General features: G+C 38.9%; 1 long non-coding RNA gene across 7 annotated transcripts in view; it reads right to left on the minus strand.

Moving 5' to 3' along the window:
• The window catches only part of LOC135451883 (uncharacterized), a 158918-nt gene that overhangs the window by 38908 nt on the left and 93801 nt on the right, over positions 1-26209 (minus strand). For all 7 annotated transcript variants that reach the window (XR_010441453.1, XR_010441455.1, XR_010441454.1 and 4 more), the window contains one exon: positions 595-652. This is a non-coding gene — a long non-coding RNA (uncharacterized LOC135451883). The remainder of the gene's footprint in view (positions 1-594; positions 653-26209) is intronic.

A 26209-nucleotide genomic window follows, 5' to 3' on the forward strand; every position in this document is an offset into this window, starting at 1 on the left:
CTGGACTCAATTTAACAGATAGTTCCTGCTCTGCTATAAGCATGGGCAGTGAACCATCTCTGCAAATGTAAATTCAGACTTGCACTCCAGAATTCAGGGAAAATGAAGCAATAATAATAGAAAATATTTGCGGCTATATATTTTTAAAATATTTTTTTAGACAGAAATTCTATTAATCTCTTTATATGACAGCTGTGGAAAAGTATCTTCGTGACATCTGAAAATATGTGATTTTGAGTAGCTTTAAAGCCTATTGGACACACAGAGCCCACTTATCCATATTTATTCTGGACCATTTTGTATCTTTACCTTATTTTCTGTGGAGTCCACTTCCCTGTACATTGTTCTGTTTAATGTGGTTACCAGAGCCTTGACAATGTGTGTAACAAATTTGTTAATGGAGTGTTCACCTACACCTACAGAAAATTCTCTCAGAAATGTAGTATCTCAACAATCTAAAATACATTTGACTGAAACAGATGCTAAAACCTTGCCTTATGACACCAATAGCTTTACAGTACTTGATAATGATATAGATATTTGTCATTTGCATAATGTGCATTCCTCCTATAACAAGTATTTAAAGTACCTCACCTTTAAGCAGTTCCATTGGGTGGATTCAGGAGAGTTGAGTGATCAAATAACTTCCCTACTGAGCAAGAGAGAAACAAACAAACATCAAAATAGGAGAGTGGGAATATTTTTCACACTGTTGCTTCCTTCCTCTACAAACAGTAGTCTGAGACAGGTATAAAAGCAGCAAAAAACTCCCTAGGTCCCATCCTCTTTGCTATAGAAGGTGGTAAGATCTGTGATGGAAACCTCCAGTTCTGTGGGATTCCTGGCACAGTTTGGAGCTGGTAATGTGTGAGCTTCCTAAAACACATTGTGGGAAAGAGCTGGGACACCAGCTCCCCACATGGTTTGTCTGAGGCAGCTCACAGCTTCAGGCTACCTCACTGCTGCCACAACACAGAACATCGTCTCTGGCAGCTGCACTGGGGCAGCTGGGACACTGAAATTACCATGTAATTTACTCTCACACGCCCATGCTCATTGCTTCTGGAATATACCATCCTCAGTTGGCCCCATTAGGACAGATGATAAGCGCAGTGTGGCAGGCAGGGACCTTCTTTCTTCTCACATCACTGTTATGTGGTCTCTACAGAGCTGTAAGAAGGTACCAGAAGTGTACACCCACATTTGGCTTGCCAATAGCCAGCAGAGAGTTCTCTTACCACACTAGGATTCCTCAGTGAGCATTTGCAGCTAGATTACATCTCTTCTTTATAGTATGAGCACAGGAAACTGCTTACAGGGTCCCCTAAGAATATGGTCTATTAAATTAGCAAAACCAGGATTAGGTTTAAAGCCTAAAAGGAATGAGAAAACAGTGTTTTCTACACATTACAAATTGATATTATTTTTATGTACCTCGAATTGACCACCTGCTCCTTATCACACACACTGCTCCCCACCTCATCATTCAGCTTTCTTGCATGCACACAACACCGTTTTCCAGCACTGTGTTTGCCATTGGACCATTTTTCTAGCAAGGTAAAGGAGCAATGCTCTCTCCATTTGCTCTCACCCACACTAAGGGAATCACATTTTAGTTCATATCACAAGATGATGGAGAAACCTGAGCTCTAAGGGCATCTGCCTTTCTGTCCTGGGTGCTGCCAGTCACAAGTAGGGCATGCAGCTGAGAGATAATATAGAAAAATGAGAGAAAAGCCCAAATTTCACACTCTCATGTGCACAAGACAGCAACAGCACATGGCTGGATCACACCATCTAGTCCTGCCTCCCTCACCCATCAGAAATGTGGCTCAGGTCTTGGGGTGTGCAACAAGCTTCTAGCACTCATTTCATAAACAGCTTAAAAATTAGGCAAAGAGGAAAGAGAATTTTTTTCTTCATCATTTTCTTTAGTCTTGCAAGTTAAGCCAGTCATTAGTTTCACTTGTTTCTTTGCAGCTGCATCATTTCCCCAGCAGTTAGACAAAGCATCCCAGTGCTATCTCCCAGCTCAGGGACTGACTATCTCCTTTGGAACACTGACCTCCTCCTCCAGAAGGATTCCTGTTTTCCACTTGTGCACACAAGAAGCAGCACTGGTGAGTGGAGTTCAATTATGACTTGGCAAGTTCTACACTGTAAAGGAACTTCTTCTGCTGGGACAAGAGAAAATGAGCTTGAAATTTATAATGAATGTAAGCGCAGCAATGAGGCTTAGCTCCATTCTGTCAAAAAGGAAGATTTTTTTTTTTTTTTGAGAGAAACACAGGGAGACATCTCTCACACGCTCTCAATCTGTTTTAATTAAAAGTTATTTAATTTTACAGTCAGTGAAGCTTAGGCATGTTACTGAGAGCTCCAAGATCCAGTCCTGATGTCATACTGATTCAGATCAGTGCAAGGCAATAATCTTATTTTATAGAACCAAACACAAGGTATTCTGAAAAGGAAAAATAAACTAAACATTTTTGCTTGCAGCCTAGTAATTTCCCTGAACCATGCTGTGCTGTTGACTTTTAAGCAAAAGTCTTTATTGAAATTCACTAGAAGTTCTATTTAAGAACTGGTGGCAAGATATGGGCCATTGACTTCAGTACAATTACTCCAAGTTGTACTGCAGAAATCTGAGACTTAAGTCTTGAGTATTTCATAAGCTTGGACAGGGTTAAGATCCATTATACAAATGAGACATTGAAGTGAGTGAAAACATATCCAGAAGTCCTATGGAAACTGATTGGACCCCTTTTCTCTTGGCTTTTGCTTCTGTGGGTTTAATTTAGACTCCAAGATAAACTCAATGTACAGGCAGTTCATTTTCTCACATGTAAAAGTTCACATGAAAAATGTTGTCATTGTACTACAAATTACTTTATGCACTTGATACTTTCTTTATGATATTTCAGAAGAATCCTGCTTCTTTATTATTGTCAGAATTCTTTTAAGAAACACATTAAAATCCAAAAAAGGTCACAAAAATGCAAATAGAAATGGTTAATTTTCCTCTGCTGGGATGCTTCAGTATTTTGGGAATGTCTTATGTCCCCAGAGACCCAAAAGGCAAGTCATTTGAAAAGGAGTGTGCATGCAGAAAATCACCAGAATGCCCTGTGGGACCAATCTGAGCCCTTCAAAATCCACTGGAGTCTGTCTGCTGACTTCAGAGACTTTCAGTGATAGTCCCCCATGCACATTTTCTAAATCTAAAGAATCATTAGGCTTTCCAAAGCCCCTGTTCCTGCCTGCACTTTAAGGGATTCAGGAAGGGCACAGCCCTGCAGATTGATGCTGCACCACCCCATGGACTGCTCCAACCCATTTTCTTTCCACACTGCTGACCACAGGAGCTGCCATACATATGCACTGCAGCAACTGGAATAAATTGCAGGGAGGGAGAAGCGTTGAGTGCTGACAAGCCAAAGATCTGAGAGCAGCCAGGACTCTTAAAGGAGATTCTGTACAGAGAAATAACACCAAAGCAGGATTAAGCCAGCAATCAGAAGAATTTACTATATATCAACTGGAGTTTGACAGAGGGAAGGCAAACCAGCAATATTTTTGGAATTTTCAGTGAATATCAAAAAGTATCCAGAATACTAAAAGGTTGGCAAGCAAGGCCCTCAGGTTTGGGACCAGGACCTGAAATCAAGTAGCCACAGATAAGATTTGTAGAAGCAATAATTGCAGAATTACTTTCACTGCAATGAAAAATAAAATTAATAATAAAATAAATTCAAAAATCCATGGAGAATGTATTTTGCTTCCCTGGAGCCTGAACCTCTATCTTCAGAGCAAAGGAACAAACCCCACTTTTGTACCAAGCAGCATCAGCACTGTCAGGAAAGTGTAAATGGCTTGTTATGGAAACTGTTTGCACATTTCCTTCTCACAGGGAAAATCTGTTGCATGTTATCACATCATTTAAATTAAGCTTGTTCATACAGGCAGTGTTATAAACATCTTAAAAAAGGAAAAAAGCAGAACGCATTAAGTAGAAGTACCATGTGGTCTGAAAACTGATCTACTATTTTGGCTGCTGGATAACTCTGTTTTACACTTACATGAATTTGGGTGCCGACAAATGCTGAAGAAATTCTGTGAATTGAAAAATCCCATGAATTGCATAATATATTAGTGACTTCTATAAACAATCAGCATACACAGTTTTGTGCACAACATTTTCTAAAGGAAGGATGGATTCTGGAAACCTGTACAAGCACTCATGAATATTACAGCTGAACACAAGTGCTTGACCAAGCTATATTTAGAGTGGGCAAACATCTTTCTCAGTGAAAACCGGGGGGTGTCACAGTGGGAGCAGGAGGACACACAGTGTCCTTGGGCACAGCACCAGGGGCAGGGGAGCACAGTCTGAATGTGGAAGCACAGGCTCCCTGCTGGAAGCTGCTGCCTGCACGCCTGAGCTGCTCTGGGCCAACTGGGCTTGAGAACTTCATCCTGGCTGTTGGGTATTGCAAACAACTCACCCAAGCAGCACAGGCTGAGCTGCTGCCTTAAAATAAAATCAATTCATGTAGTTTGAAGACTGAATCTAAATGTTCTAATCTCAGCATTAAACATTTGGAAAGCTTTTACCTGCGGTGAACCCTTTTAAATGGCAGAATTTTTCTCATTTGAAGTACAAAAATCAGTTAGTTCAACTATTTTTCTCATTTGAAGTACTTAGATCTCAGTTAGTTCAACTATTACCACTTCTCACCTAGTTCTAGGTCTCAGTTCCCCATTCCTTATCTAATCCTTTCTATTTTGTATCTATTTAGGAATTTGGCCAGTCACCCAAGCTTGTTTCTTCATATGCATAAGCGGAAATTCTTGTAAGAAGCATGAAAACCTTTTCATGTAATGAGAACCTTCCCAAAGTGCTTGGAATTCCTGTGAATTATTTCTTCCTGGAACATGAGTGCACGAAGCTGGCTTCAACTCTTCACACAAAAGTCTGATGATCTTCTTAACAGATATCTCCAAGCTATAGCAGCTAACACTTATTTATGTGTGAGATGGTTCAGAATAATCAATTCGGTTTGCTAAGGTTCCAGTAAAGAAACTACAGCTACAATCTCTTCTTTTCCCTTACTGTTTTCTTGCATAACATTTTTTTCCTTATCATTGCTTATTTTCATGCAGAGCATGTTTGCTTATTTGCTATGGTCAGTAGACAGTTTATTTTAATTACTTCAAAGGTAAATGTATTTGAAGACACTTGGCTCTCATTCCTGGTAAGAAAAACAATTAATATAATGGCTTTAGAACAGCACAGGAGAAAAATATCAAAAACATGAGCTGCCAACACTTAAAACCTTCATATACATTAATAAATACACTGTTTATCTTGCCTTTGCCTTCACCTTTTTCCAAAGAATACATTAGTGGCAACAAATTAACTTTTTTGCTACTTAAACTTATCAAAGGTCACTGTGCAGTTATTTATCAGTAACCTACAAGTTCACTACTATAATTGTAGTATCGAGCCAATTGACTTTTGGGGTAAATGCGTATTGCTCTTGCACTTCCTGCTCCAACACACATTTAGTGTTAAATTTCTGTTACTGTCTATGTGATACTGCAGCACCTCCAAGGCTGCTTAAAGATCAGAATGCCACCATTGCTGACATTGGGCAATCAAATATTGTAAGAATGCACACATACCTTTAAAAAGTGCTGTTGATATGTGAGGGATACATTTATTGTAAAAAAAAAAGTGGCAGAGAACCCTCATGTAATGTAGACCAGCTCATTCCAAGATGGACAAGAGGAACTAAATCATAAACTAACATCAATCACACTAATTTCAATTAAATACATGAACTAACACCAACCCAAGAGAACACTGCCTCTCCTTACATGACATATGATGTACATTTCATAATATATATACAGATTAGAAACTCAGTAACAGGATGCTGATTGACTCTATCCGTACAGGTATTGATACCACTCTATTTTGATTGTTGCAAATTCACCAATGGTCCAAAACAACTGCTACAGATGTTTGCTAGGAAACTGGATCAATATCTAGTGCACTGAGGCACGAAGCAGCTGAATCATTTCTGAGAGTTTCCATGTCCAAGGAGACACCAGTTCTGAGCCTCAGCTCCATCCCCTGGCTGGCAGCACACAGACCCTGCTCTCCACAGCCCACTGCTGTCCCCAGGGCTCTGCTGCTGCCCAGCCCGGCCACCCTGCAGGCAAAGCCCACGCTCCAAAGGCAATTCAGGCATGGAAACTTTGCTATTCAGCCTTCCAAGGGAAACCTCATATCTTTTGATTGTGTAAATGTGCTCAAATGACATTAAAAAATTCCTTTCCAGGCATAGGTGAAAGAGAAGAATTTTAGAGAATTATAAGAAAGATGTAACAGGGTGCCTCCTGATGATTCACAGCTAATCTGAATGTCCTGAAATCCAGCATGGACACGTCTGTTTCTTCCCTTAAAACTGCTCCTGGGAATACATTTACTACCCCCACCTTCTCTGGGATTCCCCAATCTCTTCAAGAGCTTGTAAAAAGAATTGCTCGGCAAATAGAATTTAATTGCATTAAATAGCAAATTAATCTTTTCCCTCTAGATATCCTACATTGTCTCTCCACACCAGAAAACAACACAAAATATAGCCATGCGCTGACTGGAGCTTCATTGTAAAAAGTTATTCCAGGATATTGGCTTCTGTCCAAAAGGTAAGAGTAACAGAGGTAATTTAAATATTCTTGAGCACAGGAACAAATCCCTAAGCTCCGTTGCTGTCTTTGTCAAAACCCATTCTTTGAGAAAATCATTTTCTTTACTCATTGGACAACAAAATGCATTGTCAAGAAATTTTATAGCAATAATTATAAAAGATGTCCATTTGAACCCATTGAGGTCTTACTGATTTTATAATACCCAGCAGACCTCCCTGCAGGAGAACGCTATATTTATGTTAGCAATATATGCGAGAATTGAGATCGTAAAATTAAATGACCACATAGAACTGTCATTTATATGATGAGCACCTACAAATGTGAAGGCTGGTTTATCTTGCAGGATAGGGTAGAACTAAATGGTCCACTCTCAGTGAATGCTTTTAATCACGCATTTCTTCACTGTTTCTGCAATATTACACTTGAAGGACTGGTGAGCGGTTTGCTATGAAATGTTAAATGGCTACTGGCAGTACAAGCCCTATGGAAGTGCTCACTAAAATAGAAGTACAGTACATATTGTATGCAATTGTTTTATGAGGGACATTATGGTTACTAGAATAACATTTCACCATTACCAACCGCTGAGAGAAAAGTCATTAAGATATTTGGCAAGCCAGTGTAATTTTTCAGCAGAACTACAGTACCAGACCTCAGAATAGCTTCTGTACAAAGAGGCTAGCTGTCTCAAGAAAACAACTGAAGTCTTTGGTGTCATTTTATTCATAGGGGTTTATTTTCAGATTCCAATGAGAAAGTTATTGCTGCTGGAGAGTGAACAATTGAGCCTTAACCCTTATTATAACAGTGCAATTTCAGAACCAGTGCAATAAATCTTGCAGCAGTGTTTCCATTAAAAATCTCTTTTCTAAAGAGATTTTATGGTGTGTAGTTTCATTCAGACACTTTTATGAGAGATTTCTTTAAACTATGATTTTAAAACTAGAGAGAGATTAAGCATGTGTTTAAGCACTGTTAAATAATGAGGTGGAAATAAACAAAACTCAAGTCACTGCTGTCATCTCATCCTCTTCTATGGTTTTGCAAATGCTAGAGGAACTGAAAATTCATGCTCTCCATAAAAATAGCAGGGTCCATGCTGGACAGGGTTCCCCTCAACACCATCAATGGAGCAGTAACTGCTCATTTTTCATATTGCCATTAACATATTAAAGACTGACTCACAGACACACATATGCCATTCCACCCTGATTGTTTCCAGTAAATATGCTCTGCCTCTTCCTACAAGTGTACTCTAATGATGTGATGGGGCATTGCAGCTTCAAGGTGCAAACATTTTGAACTGAAACAGCCACTATGCATCACCTAACTAAATCCTTTTCTCTATAACAAGAACAGTAATGACCTATTACAGTATTATCACAAGGTAACAAGACATAAGTAACAAGGCCCACTGCAACCAAACACTTCTAGTTGTCAATGTTTCCAGTGGAAACAATGACTTCTGGTTAACGTGAGCTGACAGGAGATCTCAAGAAAGCCCCATAAATGACACAGGCCAGCACTAAACAAGCTGCTGCTTTAATCTTGCTGCTTTCTACAAATCTGATTATGTCAATCCCAAATTGGTGTCATTTCAGTAGGATTTTCTGTTTATCTGATTTGGAAGAAGGCAATTTTGTTATTAAATTTCTTTAATCTGATATTGTGTCATTTCCACACCTATATTTAACAACCTGTATTAAAGCAGACCAACTAGATTCAAGTTCAAGGAAACATTTACCAAGTGATCCATTTTCTAAGAAAATAATAAATCAATAGAAGCTCCATCAAATACAAGGTAATTATTTGACACCATATGGGAAAGGATTATGCTGGGGAATATTTTGTCTACAAAACTCTGTAAAAAGATCCATGTCCCACTGTATCTCTGAAACAGTCCAGTTCCCATGAACTGATGTTTTCCAGTCATTTGTTGTTATCACCCAAGTTCAGAAAGTTCTATTCTAAAAAACTCATTCTAATTTGAGAGCTCCCAGATTCTGAATAACATTACAGTATGGTTGGTCCTATGTCTAAAACATCTAACTAGAAAAACTGAAATTGCATAGAAACTTAGTTACTTACTTGCCTGAATCTCCCAGATGATTACACCTCCAATTCATAGCCCTTCACTCCTCTGTAAGGTTTTATAATGAATAATCCTTATGGGTCTTCCTCTGGTACAGAAATAACTCCCAAAAGTGTCCATTCCCTTGAAGAGGTGCTTAGGTCACTGTCAGTTTTCATACTCACATCCATCCCCCCTTTCTGCACTACTCCTCACAATTACTGAGAGATTTCTGAACACTGTAGCTCATTCATACATTGTGAATTTACAGCAGTTATTGATACCAGAGCAAAAGTTTTAGAACGGACCTAGATATTTAAACCAAAACAGAAAATGAGAGGAATTTAGACTGGAAAGATTAAAATGTTTTCTAGAACTTAACAGTCGAACTCCACAGTTTTAATGTTATTAACGTAAGTGTTTTTAAATAAAATATTAAAATGTAAACTTATTTTTCTTACAGAAATAATAAGCAAGAACTCAAAGTAACTGCCATTATATCACAAAATTACTCCTTGTTCAACAGAAAGCTAATTAAGAACTTTATTCTCAATTACCTGCAACTGGACATACAGAGGTATCAACATCTGAATTTGATGCTCATCCTCATTTCAATTCCACAAAATTAAGAAGTACATTTATTAAATATATATTTCTACTCCCTGTCTCCTAACTTAATGAATTTGCTTGTGTTAGTACCAGACAACCAAATCAGATATATATCCATGCACTAAAAATAAATGTTTTCCGTTTGGTCTTAACAATGAATAAAATTTGCTGTTATTTTAAAATCCAGTTATAAACATTTTTCCTCAGGAAAACATTCATTCTCTTTCTTAGGACTTTTCACAATAATTGTGAACACAGATAACCATAAACAAATGTTTTGTCTATAAAGCTCATCTGTTGTGCCAGAAGGGTGTGCTCTTCATCATTTTAAATTTAGAATGCTAATTTTACAGAATGTGAGAATTTAGAGATAGCTCTTCACAGGCTCTATCCCCACTAGTGTTCTCTCTGAAAAGTTAATAGCTTGAACAGTTTTTCTATTAATTTTGTGTGGCTTTTCCCTGGGTTTTAAGGTTTCACAATATAAAAATCCTTAAACTTGCAAGAATTAAAAAAAAAAAAAGTTGCTAAAATTTCCCTCAATAAACTAAAAATACAGAGCAACTAAGTGCCTTATCAGGATTTCTAAAATTTCACCATCAATATCACTTAGCAAAAAAATTCCAAAATTATGCCTATATTATAAAGCATTAAATGACATAAATTAAATTTAAAACACTAGCTGCATTAGTGGTTCCACTGCTTGAATGCAGAACTACACATCTTATGCAACTTACAATATGAGTGACCTAGTCCATGTTTTAAAAACTTAATTTTCAAGCAAAGCATGAGGAGAGACAGTGTTGGCTCTTATGCCATTTCCAAAGTTTCCCCTGCAAATATACTCCTTTCATAGCTATAAAATCTTAAATTTAGTTCTTCAAATTGGCCATGCAAAGCTGCTGCCTCATTTTTACAAGAGCAGTTCTTAGTGTATCATTGTAACTCTGAATAGCAAGAGTTCCAACAGAATTTAAGAAAATACACACTTCAGCCCAAAAGTGGAGCTGGGATAATGTGCTGAGTAAAGAGGATTACTTGTTTAGGTAGTCAAGTTTTTCAGGCATTCAAACCCAAAGGAAATCTTAATTCAAATCAATAAAGAGGAAGAGAAAGCACGTAAAAATTAAGTAATAAAATTTGTGCAAAGCAAAATATGAGCTGATTGGTTATCTGTGCCTGTGGGATAGTTTTGCAAACAGAAGCCTTCAGCCTACAGCATGGTGGGGTGGATTCTGAGCTTTCTGTGTTTGTCATGTACAGATCCACTTAAATCAATGAGGTTATGCCAGAATTTTGCCCATATGAACAAAACAGTAATTGCTGCCATGCCCTTCTAAAGACTGAAAAAAGAATTCTTCCTTCCCAGATTCATTTCACTGTTTTAGCAGTCTATTTGACATTTATGCAGAATTTAGAAATTGTGAAGATCTGTGATCAGATTCTCTTCTTTGATGCAGAAATTTAATGCTGATAAAATTGCCTGCAAGTCCACTGATAAGCAGTCAATATTTATTAATTCATAACAGATAGTAATCATGTTCTTAACTTTTTCAACTCATTATCTTGCTGCATTTCTTCTCTGCATTATGCACTTTGGAGCATCACTCAGTCTACATTCAAAAGCTTTCAGGTACTGTCAGCTATTTTCAACGACCTGGCAAAGACTATAAGCACTTTTCTGTCATGAACCTGCTAAATTCTTATATTTATATAGAAATGGAGTTAAATCCACCTAAAAATGTGGGGAAAAGAAAGGCACAGATACTTAAAATATTGTATTAAACGTGCAGCCTCTTCTCTGTCTGTGTCTTGAGCCACCAACTCAGCATCCTTAATTTGGAAACTACAGGACATCCAAAGGGCTGTGTAAGTTTCATTCTTTTTACCACCTTGAGTAGCTAACTCTTTTGTAGAGGGAAAATAAAATTCTACACCCCTTTCAAAAGGGTATTGCTGTAGCATTGCAGCTGTGAAATTGACCACTTACTGCAATTTTGCTAATAAACTTATTGCTGACTCCCAAAAGGGGAGAGGTTTCTATTCCCACCGCCCCAGCAGCATCACTCAGCATTTTGCCTAGATTGGTTTGTTCTCAATCCTCAGCCACAGCCAAGATCAGAAAGTGCTTTTCAGGCTCCCAAAACACCAGAGTATCTGGATTTTAACAGTCTTGTTCGACAGCATTTGCAGCACTAGTCAGGATGCAGCAGTTTAGTGTTTGTGTGAGATTTGATATAATAATATGTCACTTAGTTTGAAGCACTTAAATTCAGTTTAAATTACAGCAAACATCTGAAAATTCCAGAGAAACAAATCTCTCAAGGCAAAATGAACACTGGCTGGAATCTCAAGGGGATTTCAAGCCCAGCTCCCTCTTCAAGGGAATCATTTGGGGTGAGGAAGGAATTTCTGTTCTCAGACAGCTGACATGGCAATCGTCATGTGGTCTCCAGCATCACCATCCAGTTCTTTAGGCAGAATAAGGCTGGGAATTTACAAACTCTGAAATTATAAAAAGTAATCAAATGGTTTTGCATATAGGGGCTAGAAGATCCCAGCTCTTCCAACCAAAGGAACAACTTGATATCATTTGAAGGAGAAAGGGAAGCCACTAGAGTTTTGCAGAGCAAGAAAATTCACAGAGGTGTCACCATTCCCTCTGGCAGATGATTTGAAGGAAAATATATATAAGAATTAGGCTAAAAAGAGTGAAGCTAAGATAAGTTTCTACCAAGTATGCCAAGAGATATCCACTAGACCTGTTAAATAATACTCACAATTTAAATATTTACATTTAGCTTCACCCACTGCTCTCTACACTTGAAACTGATCAACATTATGTCAGTTTGTGATCAGTCACAATATGTTGGTGCTCCATTCACTCACAAAATCAAGGAAAATTACTGTTTTTTTCCCAATCACAGATTCTGTCATTCTAGTTTTGCAGTATGGTGATGTGGGGTATTCTTGATCATAAAGGGATGTAGGAAAACAAAAGAAAATATTAAAATTGTAAAGGTGACTTTTGTAGCTATTTGAGATAATAACAGTTGACTTCACCATATGATAATTATTTTTTAAAAACCATACTAAAAAAAAGATACCAGAAAAAATGTGTTAAATTAATTACTTAGGAACCACCATGTTTAACTGGGCAAAGTGTTAGACTTAAATTATTTGCCTCCAGTGACCCCTGAAAAAGGCTTATTTTTGCAGTTTGAATTTAAAAAGCTTAGAAATGCTAATCATTCCATCTGGAAATCAAAATCATAAACTGTTAGATTAATGAATGTTACAAGTAGCTCTCACATGCAGAATAGTAAAGACATTGTTAGTAATTTGTTTTGACAAAAGTGATTAGAATATTTATTTTTGCTAACACTTCTCCTACATGCGGACCTGGAAAAAATGAAACTTGTTTGTATTATACAGTAATAAAAATCTTTATTAAAACTCAGAATGTTGCTAAGTTAATTATATGATATTACCAAGAAAGGGGATAATCAAGAAATCCTTCATGAGTTCATAATCTGTAAGGCAAACAATTCTTCTCTGGTCTGATCTGTAGTGCCACTTAAAGCTATTTTAAATGGAATTGCTAGTTTTCACTATTTATTATTACAATAGAAGAAAAAGCAGAATTGTTGATTATAGTTTCTTCGGATCACAAGGAATGTAATGCAACAGCACCTAAACCATTACAGTTTTTTTAGATTACATTGCCTGCAAGTAATGCTTCATGAATGAGAGAGAGAGAATTTTGTAGAGAGTGCTTTTGTTATCTGGCTTCTACCTGCTTATTCCATTGTGTGCAACACAGGCTCAGAAGTCTAGAAAGTGTTTTCTTGGTGAAAAATCTCATTCTTAACAATACTGCAATTAGCTGAATTTACAAAAAAAAAAGACAATAAATTGTGGGCGTTTTAACAGACTAAAATCTCATCTGTGATGTCAAACTCAGCTGTAGGATTTCACTCCCATTTTGCTTTCAAAGTAATCACTAGTGAAGAAAAAAAGGCAAAAATTAGGGGCAGTTATTCACAGATTCCTTGTTCATTAGGAACCACGTTATTCAAGGCTTCCAGCATAGCACAGACTAAAGATGTAACACAATGAGTTCTATCCCAAACTCCTTTCTTGTGGCTGAGGTATAGGAAGATATTCCACCCTGATTGCAAGCAATAGAGGATATCTTAACCTCCCTGAGTTCCAGTGATTAATTACTCTCACTGTATAAGCCAATTATGGCTGCCTTCAGTTTCTGGCAGCACAGCTTTATTATGCCGTTCCTCTTATGTTGATCCCAAATCCAAGTTCCAGCTCTGCTCTAGGTTTCTCTTTAGGCTTCCTACTGAACGGATCAATCTAGCAAGAGTCTACAGGCCCTAAAGCTTTTCTCCAGCCTTTAAAGCCTGCACAACCAAGGGCCCAAGTTTTCCTGAGATGGACGAGAGCTTGACTCGAGCAGGACTGAGTCCTCACAGCTGAATACAGAAAGTACAGAGTACTGGTTTCAGAGTAAACTTTTGGCTTGGACAGAGTTTTAGAAACTTCTGAGAAAGTCTATGGTGGTAGAGAGGGAAGAGAGAAAATGCTGCAACAGCTCAGGACAAGTTAAAGGACCATGATTTTGAATGTTTTCATATCTCCAGTGATATGTGAACAATGTTGGTACACATAAATATTTTATTGTGCACAGTGGGCAGGGCTTCCTCAGCAACATGACCTGCATTCCCACAGGCACAGCAGCTCTGATTACTTGCAAAGCAACCACTAACTGAGGCAAAGGGCAGGCTCTAGACAGCTGTGTTTTGCTGTTAGGAAGAAACTGCAGTTGTGCCCAGTCACATCCAGACTCAACAACAGGAATCCATCCTTACATACCTATAGCCTTAGTCCAGTGCTGGTGGTCCATATAAGCACAAAAGAGGAAAATGGGAAAGCACAGGTCAAATCTGCTGCAAAACTCGGAATTAAGACATTCCCTATTTCCTCATTCATTTGGCATGGCTCTGGTTTTGCTATCAGCTTTGGTTGGTATCTGCAAAGCAATGTCAGCACCTTCTCCAGGCAAACAGCTGCCTCTGAAACATTCAGGGCCATCTCTTGGCAGCCTCCTTTCTAGTGGTACATCAGTGAAGCACTGCCTCTCAAAAAAGCAGCAGCTGCTAATTCTGGTGTGCTACATAACAGCTCGCTGCCACATCAGGTTGGGTCCTGCAAGAAAATTAGTTTCTCTGGCCCAGCTCATTTGACAATTGCTACCGTATGAATAATTCAGTCCCAAAACCCAGCAAATGCAAGCAAGTGTATAAAACAGCAAGCTGTGCAGTGCCCTGGACAGCCAGCAGCAGCCCAGCCCAGCCAAAGGGTGTGACAGCTGCTTGCTGATGGGGATGGCCACTGCTAGCAGCTAATCCACGAGCCAGCAGGAGGCTTCCCGGGAAGACATTTCCGTGTTTCAGACTGGATGGATTGCCATCCCGGTCCCCTTCATTTGAGTTGGCAAAATTTGGGTTCAAACCTATTAAAATATGTTCAGCAAAATTCTTCCTCAGGATTAACTGACCTGAATGAAAAGGATACATTTAACTGAAGCCATGCAATCTTCTCACAACTAAAAAACACTTTAGCTTCATTTTACTTGCCTTTGGCTTCTGGGCTTACAATTCTATATGAGAGTGAGTTTCACAGCTTTGTTCAAAAATGTTTCTCCAGCTTTAATTCTGGTAATACATAGAGGAAAGATACATTAATTGAAAGGAGTAATGCTTCCTTCTCTGTCCTTCAGCAAGTTTTTTCTGCCCTTGTTTCATCCACTTTTAAAGCAGGAAAGGAGAATGCATTCAAAGAGAATTTTGCTGCTCCTGAGATGAATTTATTCTGCTCATCAATTCAGAAATACTCTCCAAAAGAGGAGGTGACTGCAGCTCCATCCCAGGCTGCCTGGTGGGCTGTCTCACACCTTTGGCTGCCCACCTGCCCTGGCCCACAGGCAGCAGCCTGGAAATCCGGGAGCCCCAGAGCCAGGGCAGCCCACCTGGCAGAGCAGCCAAACCATCTCCACACCCTGTGCCTCTCACCTTGTAGCTGGCACGCTTCCAGCAGCTGCGTAGGTCAACCAGCAGGAAACCAGGCTGGAACTTTACATGCTCCAGAAAGAAATTTGTCAAATTGAACTATTTGCATGGAATGTTTGGATGAATTAGCAGCCTCATCATTAGAAGTTTTCTGACTGAACCTGCTCTTGCTTAGTTAACACAGTAGCCAGCAAGTGTGGGTAGGTAAACTATTCACACAGAAACAAGGAAAAATAATAACAAAACATCTCTGTAAAACTGCAGTTCTTGAGAATATGACCCAGGCCAGAAGCATTAATAATGCTTGCCATTAAGGCTTTCCACATTTAGGTGCTCATTTCTTCTTCTATATTGCTCTGCTTATCCACAATCACTCCATCATACACTATGCCCCTATTTTCCGAATGTAAGTAGTGTCTCTAGTCAGGGATACTATTGACCTTTGGGCACTTTGTTCTTCACCTCAGTTACCCACAGGAAAAAAACAATCATACTATCAACTGAGACACTGGACTGCATTCTTTACACAGGAATTCTACCTGCAATGGTAGTTTTGTATCATTGTATTTGCTCAGATAAATGAACAGAATATGTTTATTGTGATTGAATTTGCCTTGATAATTACCAACACTTGGCAGGACTTGACTTACCTGTGTATAGAAGTAAATTATATTATTTTTTCCTAGTTTGTACAGTTAGTGTGGGGTTTCTTGAATAATCAATATCTGGGTGTAGAGCTGACCAAGACTAAGTAGAAACCCTGTTTTACTCAGGACCATTCCTTTTCTTCCTTATGAATGGAATGATTCCAAAGCACACAGACAACCTCTCATACAGTGAATTAACAGGCTTATCTTGACCTCAAATGGTTACCTGAAAATCTCTTATAGTCTAACTGCCCACTACTCTTGCAGAGTTATTTCATCTCATGGCTAGGGTCAGCCAACCACAGGAAAAAATGTGGGACTCTCTGTAGCACAAAGAGAGAAGTGAAAAGCATTTACAAACCGGAGACCTAATCACCCAAATAAAAATACAAGAGAGCAGAAGAGATCAGGAAGGTAAGCAGAGTCCAGCTTTGATAAATAGTTCTTGGAGGAAAAGGTAACCTGCCACAATAGCAAACAAAAGGAAAAAATACATTGATCCTTTAAAGCAAATGAGAAATCAGGGTTTTTTTTCTCAAGAGGAATAGAGAGTGTGAAGGTAGGCATCTATAAAAATAGGAAAAAAAAATACTGCAGGAACAAAAATTGATGAGTGTAAGGAAGGACAAGAGATAAGCAGATGGATCTTACAAAAAGTTAATACTATATTATGATCTTATCCTAATATTCATACAGATTTATTACATTTAGGACTACTGACTGTCCTTTGACAGACCTGCTTCACACAGGACGCTTACCAATTTCCTGCTAAAATTTGACTTTTTTTTTCTCCAAAATTCAAATCAGAGGGAGTTGAAGCACTTCTCAACCTGCCCTTGTCTTCTTGGCCTCACCAAGTGTGTTTTGCCAAGTTTTCCTCATCTCAGCCTATCCAGAGCTGGTTTCCCAGGCTCTCATGGTCTCTGCTGAGCAGAGTGCTGAATAGAAGCCAGTACCAAGCCTATATTTTGTGTATGTTCTGCTAAGCCAAGTCATCAGCACATCCCCTGACACACATGCACACTGTGCAGCTCTCCCAGCAGCTGTGTGCTCATGCTTCCCCAGCCAGCCCTAGCAGGGCTTCCATGCCCTCCTTCCTCCACATGTAGCCGGCTCACTTTCCACACAGCTCCCCCACATGCATATTCACAGCTTGTGCCAATGCTAAAAGCACCGCAGAGCACAGGCACATTTCAAGGGAGGCTTCCAGAGCCCTCTGAAATCACCATCCTTCTAGGTAAATAAGCCTCTGATGACCCATACTGTATGTATGGCATTATGCTGCATTTGTGATTCAGATGCCTGCTCCAAATCCAAAGCACACACACAAAGTACTGAGAGAACTTTCAACATAAAGGAGGTATAAAAGTGGAGCTGATTCACACTCTTAGCTGCAATCAAACTACCAGAGGATGCTGAATGATTCCCTCTGCTCTGGTTTTGGATGTCATTATCTGACCTCATTTCTTGCTTGTGGCATTTTCTTGGGCAGCTTAGTGCTCACATATTATCATCAAGCCAGCCGCTCTCAAAGTCATACAAATGTGAGTGTATGTGTATGTCACTGGAGGGGCATAAGGGGTGGGGTAAATTAAAGGCTTTTAAGAATTACTGATTGAGAAAGAGAGAAAACAACATTTAAAAACCTTTTAAATTGCTATTCCTTCCTTTTAATCCTAAATTTCTCTTTGTTTTGTTTTATGCAGCTGGCTGAATGATGGCAGAGTGGCTTGCAATTATCTGGATGACATTAGATGCCAGCTGAAATGGACACTAAAGGAAGAATCCAACATCCTGCATATATAATTCCTACTCCATTTGGCATTGAACCAAGCCAACAAATATACATTCCCCACCGTCCCCAGTAAATCCCATGGCCATTGAGTGTTGCTATGGAAACAAAAGCCCAGGATGTAGCAAGAGTTTTGATATAGGCAGTTCCCAAAATGTTGGAGCAGAGTTTTAGACTGAGAACTACGTGCACCTGTAGTTAACTCCCACAAGCTCTGCACACTGAACACTTAAATGTACACCACAGATCTGGGCTTGCAATGCCTGCAGAATTCTGAAGGGCCCTAATTAATCTTATGGCTTTCATTTTCATGCATTGTATGGCTTATTCAAATCACAGGTACTTCTCCACCTGTTCTGTGAAGCTTACCAAAATAGACCTTAGAAACTGAGCACAGCTGTCAAAATAATATTGTTGTATTCCTGAATCTGTTCCAAAGATAGATATTCCAGAGAAATTTAAAAGTTATGTTCCTGTATTAGCACACTAGGTAGTTCATAGCAGTTTAGTAAATCAAATATTCCATACTGCTAGCTTAATAAGATGGGGAGTCATGCACGAAATGACTGCCAGGTTAATAACACAGGGAGCCATGCATGGCATGTACTTGCATATAATAGCACAGAATGTTCCCCTAAATCCTTTAAATTGCTCATCAGTTCTTAAATAGGCATTTAACTAAGCCTTCATCCAGAATCAAAAAGAAAGAGGAAGCCACCTACAATTGAAAGGAACAATAGATAGGACTAAGTTAAATCTTAAATGCCATCTTCTAGAAAAAGCTGGAAATCTGTACTTGCAAAAAAACCAAACCATAATTCCCACAGCTAAAAGTAAATGGATAAATTTGTGTCTTTAGAGAAACTCTTAAAATGAAAACTAGATGTATTGCTGTATGAGGACATGACACCAAAAAGATAAGGAAACACCAAAAACCTGGGGCAACATGCAGAGATGATGATGAGGGGAACAGAATTTGTGCCTGTTATTTTCCTGATGACTCACAGTCAGCCAGAGAGATTGAAATCCAAACTGAAGATTTCTGTTTGGTTTCCTTTTCCAGAGCCCCTTCCAGACTGCCATATGTACATTCCTTAGTGCCACAACATTTTTTGGGCTTAGTTTGCAGGAGCAGCTGAAGAAACAGGACACTAAAACCTGAGCTACAGATGGGAAGCCAAGGTGAAGAGAGAGTCTAGACCGTTCTTAAACAATAGTCCAGGGAAGGTGCATTACTGTGCCAATCCATGCTTAGAATCAAGAAAGTTATTTCAATTTTGCATTTTTCTTTTTTGTCTTCCTGCTGCCTATTATAACTGCTCAGATGGCCAGCTCTTCAGGGCAAGGACATGCTCCCAAAAGGTTCCCAAATGGCCCTCAGGCATGCTCAGGACTTATCCTACCATTGCAATATATCTGTCTAATTTGCACGTGATTTAAACAGCTTCAGCCCCAAATACCTGGAACATGCAAACACACACAGGGAGGACAAAATGCTGAATAATTTTCTGTATCACTTCAGCAAGTGGTAGCTCATGTAAACACTGTCATCATACATGCTGTGCATGTTAGAAGAGGTATTTTCTTCTGGATGCTGAGTCATTCTTCCCTCCACTTTCACAGTCAAGAGTATTATTATATAAATTGCTGGATTTAAATGCCCACTACTACAAACTACAGATAACTTGCAAATAGGAGTCAAAATGTTCTATAACCAAAGTTTCCAAACCTAACCAAAACATATATTATCATTCCAACATGCAAAAAAGGTAATACACTAATTTATTACTATATTTGGATGTGAAGAGCAATTTTAAAAACTCATTTAAGCTTATCAAGTATGGAATAGAGAACCTTGAACTTTCACACTGCCACTGCAAAAGGACAAATTATGTTCACCAGTGACTTCTCCTGTGACTCACTCAAATAGTACTAAGGAATAAGGACAAACAGATTTCTGTAAGAAAAAGCATTAAGATATATCCATTGCATCATAAGCTGAGACCATTTCAATTAGGCAAAGTGTCCTTGCCTAGACAATAGCAGAGAAAAACATGAACTCACTTCTCTCCCCAGCTCCAATCCACTTCACTGAAGTATTGGTTTCAAAGCCTAAGCCACTAAAATATTACTCAGTTCATTATTCCCTTTTTTCTTCCTAGAAGTAAAAAAAAAAAAAATTACAGATGTTATGTTACTGACACTTCAAGTATACCAGCTTGTATTTAAGAAAAGAAACATATATAGAAAACATAAGGCTCCACAGACACACTGATTCATCCTTTTTGTAAATCAAAAAAAAAAATCTCTATTTGTCTCATCAGAGACCAGGAACTGCTATTAGACAAAGGCTGACTGTGATTAATTTCCCATGGAATAAAGTCAAAATCATATCGAGAAATACACTTGAAAGGCTCCAGAGAACCCTACAATCCCAAATGCTTTACACTCTAAGAAACATGGGAAATAGTACTCCTCTCTTGAAATAGGTGAAACATAGTGGCACTCCATATGGCCATTCTTTCATGCAAATAGCCAATAAAGATATTTGAAGGAGTTTGCCCTGTACCATCAGCCTTACTAATAACTAGGTTAATATGCTGCTTGAGTATTTGATATATTATAAAAGAATGTATAAATGAACACTCTTCAATACCAACAAAAAGATGGACACTGTCTATACCTGATGTCAAATACACAGAGTAAACAAGAAAGAAAGTATCACCTCTCTCATCTAAAACAGCTGCAGATACAGTACCTAGATGCTTTCTGAGAAAGATGTCTTTACATTAATGAAATTTTTATCCTTTCTACAGATTTACCATTTATTTTTAGTAACTGGATATCAGAAATTCCTTCTATAGTATCAAGGTATAACACTTGTAAGCAACTACAGTAACAACCTATATTTTATTTACTAAGAAATATTTCCATTTCCTCAGAATATACCATGCTCTAAATTATCATTTCTCTTCAACTAATGCTCGAGCTATTACATGTACTGTAGGAAAGGCTTTTATTTGTAAGTATGGTCTTTTGTGTTAAGAAAGATAAATGTCAGACTCATTAATTATGTATCCATAATTAGATACTGCTGAAAACGAGCTGAAACTTGTTTTGACATCTTCTTTGAAGAATGTATTTGTACATTGCATGTAACATTGCATATATGCATTTGCAAAACCTGAAATAGCTGAATGGCAGCTATGTACAAAAGCCAGTAAGCTTTGACAGGGTAAACAAAATCAAAGCACAGCTGAAGCACAGACTAACAAGAGGGAAATTCATGTGAAATAGCTTGCCCAGAAAAAAGCTAAATGGCCATCAAGAGGAAAGGAAGCCTCTGACCAGGAACACATGATGAAAGCTGTACTTTGTTGATTGCAGAAAGTTTGCTTTTAAATACACCCTTCTAAGTGTTTAACTAATTTCCAAGAGCCTTGATTGTACTTCTCTCGACTTCAGGGGGTTTTTTCCCTACTAATTTGGAGATGGATTGCACCTTAAGGCAGAGCCAGGAACACGGGGTGTGTGCTTAAGCGGCAGGAACCCAAGAGTAAGTGTGGGAGGTATTGTGCCTCAGCAACAAAACATCTCCCTTCCCCCAGAGAGGCCAGGGAGACAATCATCCCTACAGTCAACTGTGAATTTCAGTGTGAAAACCAGCAGTGTGCAGAAAATACTGCAGGATGGAAGCAAACTCTCCTCTGCCTTTTATGCAATCTAGGAATTTAAAGCAGTTATGCCAGCAACCTTTTTGTGTGAGCGGTCCCGTGCGTGAGGAAACCACATGTGCAAGAGTGAGTGGGTGTGCAAGAATGTGCCAGTGTGAGCAGGTGTGCCACCCTTTCCAGACAATGAGTTAAGACAAGAACATTTTTAAAGCAGAGGGCATTACTACTCAGCCCCTTATTTTTGCACATTTCAGAAACAATGTGCCCTTCATTTGGGATAAATCAGCACAGCCACACCAATAGCTCTGATTGATGCAAATAACGTCACTGATCACTTCACACATGTAATGTGTGCCAAAAAGGAGCGATTCTCTTGTGATGATCACTAAGTCAGGGACAGCTTGGCAGCTCCCTACAAGCACAGCGCTGCCAGTGCTTGCCAGTTCATCCCTGTGCTGCCTCACATTCTCCATAGGTACAAAGCCATTACATCACCAGTGGACAAACACACGGCTTGTGAATATAAAATGGCAGTGGGATTCCTCCCATAGCAGGTGTCCACCAAAGTGAAAAGTTTCCATATAAATAACAAAGATAAACGGCTGGGGGTTTGGTGTTCACTTTAGAGTAACCTTCAAAATTGAAAAGGAGCAGGAAAATTACATCCCTTATTTCTAAGGGTCTTGCAAATAAGAAATTTGAGTGAACGCAAGGAAATGCAGAATTGAAGCATTTCTAACCTTAGACAATTTCAGTGTTTCCACATTTATAAGTGACCACAGTCTAGCAGCTGTCTTTCATGCCAAGAGCATCCACTTTAAAGGACATAACCACCAGAAAGACAAGCCTTTCTTCTACTCTAAAGTTTTCCCCAAATGCCATTGGCACACTGAATACAAAGCAACTCAAACCACTGTTATGGACACTGTGTTCTACCTTGTGCAAATCAGAGAAGGCAAGAAGCTTATTTCCTGATTAGCAATTCCTCAGTGGTAGTGATGGGGAGGAAGAACCTGCCTACAAAAATCATAGCTGTTAGGAAATATCAGCCTGTCTATAAACAGATGGCCACTCCTCACGGGATACTGTCCTCTCCAGGAATGCTGCACTAAGTTCTGAACCTCTTCCAATGCAGCCCTGAGCAGGCTGTGTTCCTAGCAAAGGTGAGGAAAGTTAGAAATGGAATGAAGCCAATCTGTTCATATAAAAGCTCTAAATTCATTACTCTCAATTAAAATGAATGAGGATAAGGATTGCTTCCAAGTACATCAATCAAAGAAAGCACTTGCTGCAGGAAAACAGAAGACACTGGTGTGTACATGAAGGAATTTATTCCCATCTTAACAAAATGTGTGCAGGCAAGTGTACACAAAATGGGCAATTTATTTTTCACTTGAGAAGTTGTAACTATCTAGAAATGATGGGTTAAATATCTAGAGTTATATATTTTTATTATTTTTAAAAAGCCTATTTCTTACGGAAATATTTGTATGCCTGCACACCTGATCTTAAAAAAAAAAAGGAAGGTAGCTCAAACCAGAGTGTTTCATGCCATGCAAATAGGTATATTGATGCTTAGTAGACAAGTGTAGATTTGCCTCCAAATTAATTTATTCTGTTAACTATTCTATTAACTTTGGGCACCATAAGTGCCCTTCTGAAATCAACAGCCTGAGAAACTGCAGAGCACTGCAGAATAAACACTTGAGAGGGGGAAAAAAAATCTTCAAACAAAATATAATGCTTCTTATTGTTGACAAAAATACAGCCCTTTACAATACTGGTGTATTTTTCATTGTGGTTTTGGTGTTTGGGGTTTTTTTCCTATTGATTGCAGAATGAACAAAGCCAAGGTTTGGGCAGCAATAGAAATTGCTGTAAGTTGACAAAGAGCAGGATGAGTTAATTTTTTGTGGCTGCTCTTGTTATTGACAACATACCATCAGCATGCATGTTCCTCATCTCCTCTAAAGGATCTGGTCAGCCCAAATCACTTGCAACTTTTGCAAGTTTATCTCTGTAAAAGGCTGAGAATGTTGAGATAGCCCAGTACCTACCATACTCTTAGAAATGCTTCAACATATTGTCACAGCTATGCAACTTCAGAAATTAGGATATTAGGGAGAGTTGCAGAGGGGATGCTAAGGCCCTTGGGTAGATACCTGAGCAGGATGTGCTTGAGTAGGAATTTGGAAGAGATGGAACCAGGCACTTTGTTTCTGTCTCAGTTTAGCTTATGGCCAACCTCAAAAGTGGTATTGGATATCCATATTCATTATTTGTAAGGGAGAAACTGGTGTTCTTTATGCAGAAAGAGTATAGAGTAAAGCCTTCCATTAATGGAGATGTTTCAAGAGCTTGTCATTTTTAAGACTTTAATTTCACCAACCTATACCACAAGGCACACGAAATGTGTTTATCTCATTAGGTGGTGCAAAAAGGGGACCTATTTTAATACATGCCTACAATCAGGCTTGCAGAAAAAAGAGCCCAAAGAAGTGGCTGTGATGCTTCAAAATAGGACAAGAGGTTTTCCCCATCCTGAACAATGCATGTAATCCTGCCCTGGGTGAACACCTCTTAGTGCTCCTGAGGATGATTATCAGCCTCAGAAAAGTAAAAACTTGACCCATAGCGTAACACAAGGATTTTAGATTTTCCTAGGAGGACTTTCGGTCCAGGCCCTATTGTTAGGGTCACATAAATAGCCTCCTTTGGCAGGTCACACTGCTGTCAGAAACTACAGGACAGTTTCTGACACTGACATCACCACAGAGCAGCTCTTGGTGGAGAGGCACAAGACTTGTGGGAGGGAATGAACAAAGCTGGAAACCCCCTATGGCCATGGTGGTGAAGGGCTCAGAAGGAACATGGGTGATAACAACATTGAGCCTGAGCTGATCAGGCCAGGGAAGCTGGGGCTGATGCATCTGCCACCTTCCCATGCCCACTGAGTGCTTCAGGAAAACTGTGCCTCCAGCTGCTGGCATCCTCACTGTACCATCACAGCCCATTTGCTGCCCTCCAAGCTTCCTTCACAAGGCTAAGAACACTCACAGGTATGCTGTGCAAGTCCCATTTTTCTGTCTAGCACTCCACTGGATCCGTGACAGGAAAATTTATCAATGAGAGCCATAGACAGACACACAGACACAATTTAAACAAGCAGTTGGACGCTGACTGCACTGAGCTTCAGAGAGGAAGATCTGCTTCTTCAAACTATGCTATAAGCCTCTCTTATCTATAGGAACTGACAGTCCAAAAATCAACAAACTATGACCAAAAATCTCACAAAAGCAGAGCTAACTCTCAGGGGTACTCCTACTAGGACAGATACCAGTCTATAAGGAGAAAATGATTCTTGCAGAGGGGAAAAAATTAAAGATGAGGAAAACAAAGGAAAAGAAAAGGTACAAAAGTATAAGAAAAGGCCATCACAGAAAGACTTCATGTGGTAGAAAACAATATTCCTTAAAAAAACCCTCAGGAGTTCCAACAAAATAAGTTATTGTTTTATTATCTACCAACTAAGCTCTTCTGAAAAAATTTAGTTCTATAATAAAATACAATAAAACCTAGACAGAAATGATAAACAGATTTATAAGGAAAAGAGGAGGCACATAAGATCCTTAATGTAGCCACAGAATTTGTCTCCCCTATGGCCATTTTTAGCATAAATGTTGCTATATATACATCTGGTACTACCACAGGTCTCATTAACAGCTGTTAGGTAGAGCTGTGAATTGAGCCATAAGGAGACTATACCAGAGGGCAGGCTTTAAAGATAAAGACTTCAAGAACTGTGAATAATTTGAGACATAATGCTATACACAGGACTCCCCAAATTCAATTTGTCAGTGAACACATAATTCACTAAAACATCTTTCAGGCAGTACTGAGATTTCTGTGATAGTTTGAGTCTGACACAGTAATTAAAACTAAGAAGAGTCTGCAATGACTTTTGCATTTGGGTTGAGACTTGGATCCAGGAGATTAGTTTGGGTTCCTGAACACAAGTTTCTTTTTCATAGAAAAACCCCACTTCATTGCTTTCTACCCCAGTCTGCATCAGTAACAGGAAACTGTGTTCACATTCTTCCCCCTCCTGCTCTAGGAGCAACTGGTGACAGCTCAAACAAGAGCTGAGATTCATGAGCAACACCCTCAGCCTCCCACCTCACACCCCACAGAGCTCCAGAGCTCAGATCCTCACTGGGACTGCTAAGTGCTACTGAGATATAAATAGCATCTTACAATAACACCATAATTAAAACACATATGCTTATGCATAAGCATACTTCCTGAAACTGGGGACTGAAAAAGTCCTTCATTAACTCATTTACAGTTCTTTCCTGTACACCAAAAAATTCACCACTTAGTCCCACTGGACTTCTCAAAGTTGATTTAATGGCAGAGCCCTCCTGGGAACTCTTAAGAGAATTCACTAATTCACTCATGGAATATTTACTTTGATAAGCATTGGTACTTCTTACATATATTATCCATAATATATTTTCAGATAAAGTTCTCAAACATATAACTTGTTCATCTATCATCCTTGCCCACATTGTCTTGAATTAGGATATGCTCATATGAATAGCTTATGTATTTTTGTC

This window comes from Zonotrichia leucophrys, chromosome 9 (assembly GCF_028769735.1).
Source record: "Zonotrichia leucophrys gambelii isolate GWCS_2022_RI chromosome 9, RI_Zleu_2.0, whole genome shotgun sequence".
Lineage (NCBI taxonomy): Eukaryota > Metazoa > Chordata > Aves > Passeriformes > Passerellidae > Zonotrichia > Zonotrichia leucophrys.